The sequence below is a fragment of the Mandrillus leucophaeus genome, unplaced genomic scaffold, assembly GCF_000951045.1.
Source record: "Mandrillus leucophaeus isolate KB7577 unplaced genomic scaffold, Mleu.le_1.0 Scaffold182, whole genome shotgun sequence".
Classification (NCBI taxonomy): Eukaryota; Metazoa; Chordata; class Mammalia; order Primates; family Cercopithecidae; genus Mandrillus; species Mandrillus leucophaeus.
In genome coordinates, this window is record NW_012101832.1 from 1,821,448 (window position 1) to 1,824,154 (window position 2,707).

Here is a 2,707-nt window from a genome sequence, read left to right on the forward strand (position 1 = left end):
TCTTGGTCTGTCGCCTAGGCTGGAGTGCAGTGGCACGACCTCAGCTCACTGCAACCTCTGCCTCCCAGGTTCAAGTGATTCTCCTGCCTCAGCCTCCCGAATAGCTGGGATTACAGGCACGAGTCACCAGGCCTGGCTCATTTTTATATTTTTAGTTGAGACAAGGTTTCACCATGTTGGCCAGGCTGGTCTTGAACTCCCGACCTCAAGTGATCAGCCCACCTAGGCCTCCCAAAGTGCTGAGATTACAGGCATGAACCACCACGCCCGGCCCAATACTGACTTATAAATACTTGCTTCTTCCTGGATATCACACTCATACCTATCCAGGCTTGCCCAATTTTTTTTTGAGACGGTATCTTGCTCTGTCTGTTGCCCAGGCTACAGTGCAGGCACCATCGCGGCTCAATGAAACCTCCATCTACCAGGTTCAAGCTATTCTCATGTTTCAGACTCCCCCGGAGCTGGGACTACAGGCGCATACCACCATGCCTGGCTAATGTTTGTACTTTTTTTTTGAGACGGAGTCTCACTCTGTCTGTTGCCCAGGCTGGAGTGCAGTGGCGTGATCTCGGCTCATTGCAAGCTCCACCTCCTGGGTTCACACCATTCTCCTGCCTCAGCCTCCTGAGTAGCTGGGACTACAGGCACCCGCCACCATGCCTGGCTAATTTTTTGTGTTTTTAGTAGAGACGGGGTTTCACTGTGTTAGCCAGGATGGTCTCAATCTCCTGACTTCGTGGTCTACCCGCCTTGGCCTCCCAAAGTGCTGAGATTACTACAGGCGTGAGCCGCCGCACCCGGCCTAATTTTTGTATTTTTAGTAGAGACAGGGTTTCACCATGTTGCCAGGCTGGTTTTGATCTCCTGACTTCGTGCCTGGCCAGTACCCAAGTTTAAAGATGATGCATACTCATCCCATTTACACGTTCAAAAAAGGGAAATTCTCAAGATGAAAATCTTATTTTAATTATTCTATGTTCATTTGATAGTTCTTTTTTTTTGTTGAGATGGAGTCTCGCTCTGTCGCCCAGGCTGGAGTGCAGTGGCATGATTTCAGCTCACTGCAAGCTCTGCCTCTCAGAGTTCTTTTTTTTTTGAGAAGGAGTCTCGCTCTGTCGCCCAGGCTGGAGTGCAGTGCCGTGATCTGGGCTCACTGCAAGCTCTGTCTCCCGGGTTCACGCCATTCTCCTGCCTCAGCCTCCCGAGTAGCTGGGACTATGGGCGCATACCGCCATGCCCGGCTAGTTTTTTTTCTTTTTTGTAGTTTTAGTAGAGAGTTTTGTAGTTTCACTGTGTTAGCCAGAATGGTCTCGATCTCTTGACCTTGTGACCCGCCCGCCTTGGCCTCCCAAAGTGCTGGGATTACAGGTGTGAGCCACTGCACCCAGCCATCTGATAGTTCTAAGTGGGCCAACTAGTTCATTTACTTTTCCTATCATGGGAAGGAATTTTGCAAAATGAAGTAATGTTATATAGCAAAAGGGGTGACAGATCAGGTTGCAGGGGAAGACTGCTTTGGGGATGCACTTTGTTTTCATACCCAACCTTGATTTTCACTTTAATTGTATAAAGAGGCATCTCCAAAGGCCAAAAGCAAAGAGCAATTTTTATTCACTATATTTTGAAGAGCCCGTACTCACCTGGCTTGCCTTGGGAATCAGGTGCTGTGATTTCCATGATGAGATTTTCTAAAGGAGTACCTTTGCAATTGATTTCTTCCACCAGAGTTCCCTTACTTGCCCAGTCATCTAGTAGACTCTGTTTAAAGAAGAAAATGGATAAATGTAATATCTGGGGCTTTTTCCTCATAAGTAGGGACACCAATTCTATATATACTCCCTAGTGTTTTGACAAGCATTAAGAGACCATCCTTCTGATTTATTTATTCATTTATCAAACATCTATTGAATATTTACTATATGCCTGGTAGCATGCCAAGCACTGGGGTATAAAATAGAATTATGACACAATTTCTAAAATCAGAAGCTCAGATTATCAATTGCATTATAATGTGATAAATGCTATTATAGTATTATGGACAGTCTGTGAATTCCAAGAGCACAAGAGGAGTTCTATCTAATTCTGTCTGGAGAAGAAGGAAAGCTTTGAGTTAAGATAATGGCTGGGCATCGTGGTTCACGCCTGTAATCCCAGCACTTTGGGAGGCTGAGGCGGGCAGATTACTTGAGGTCAGGAGTACAAGACCAGACTGGCTGACATGGTGAAACCCTGTCTCTACTAAAAATACAAAAAAAAAAAATTAGCCAAGCATGGTGGCAGGTGCCTGTAATCCCAGCGACTCAGGGGGCTGTGATGGCAGAGTTGTTTGAACCTGGGAGGCAGAGGTTGCAGTGAGCTGAGATCGCGCCATGGCACCCCAGCCTGGACAACAGAGTGAGACTCTGTCTTCAAAAAAAAAAAAAAAAAGTAAGATAAGAGTTTGCCAGACTGACAAGAGGGAACAACATGCATATAAAGATGAAAAAAGAAATAGTAACTGGAGGATAAATGAGGAGCTAGATATTGAGGTACAGAAAAATATATAGAATCATAGGCTATACTTTGCATTTATTAAGGAAACTTTATATTGGGTTTGAAATCAAAGATCCAACTACCATAGAAATCCATTAGGAAACAATGGCATTTGCTCTAAGACAAAAGTACCACATCATGTTAAGTCTCCAAGATGTCTCCTGCCATAGTT

The 2,707-nt window shown here is 45.1% G+C and overlaps 1 protein-coding gene across 1 annotated transcript in view; it reads right to left on the reverse strand.

Moving 5' to 3' along the window:
* Positions 1-2,707, reverse strand: part of MACF1 (microtubule-actin crosslinking factor 1) — a 459,246-nt gene that overhangs the window by 129,643 nt on the left and 326,896 nt on the right. The gene's annotated exons all lie outside the window — the stretch shown is intronic.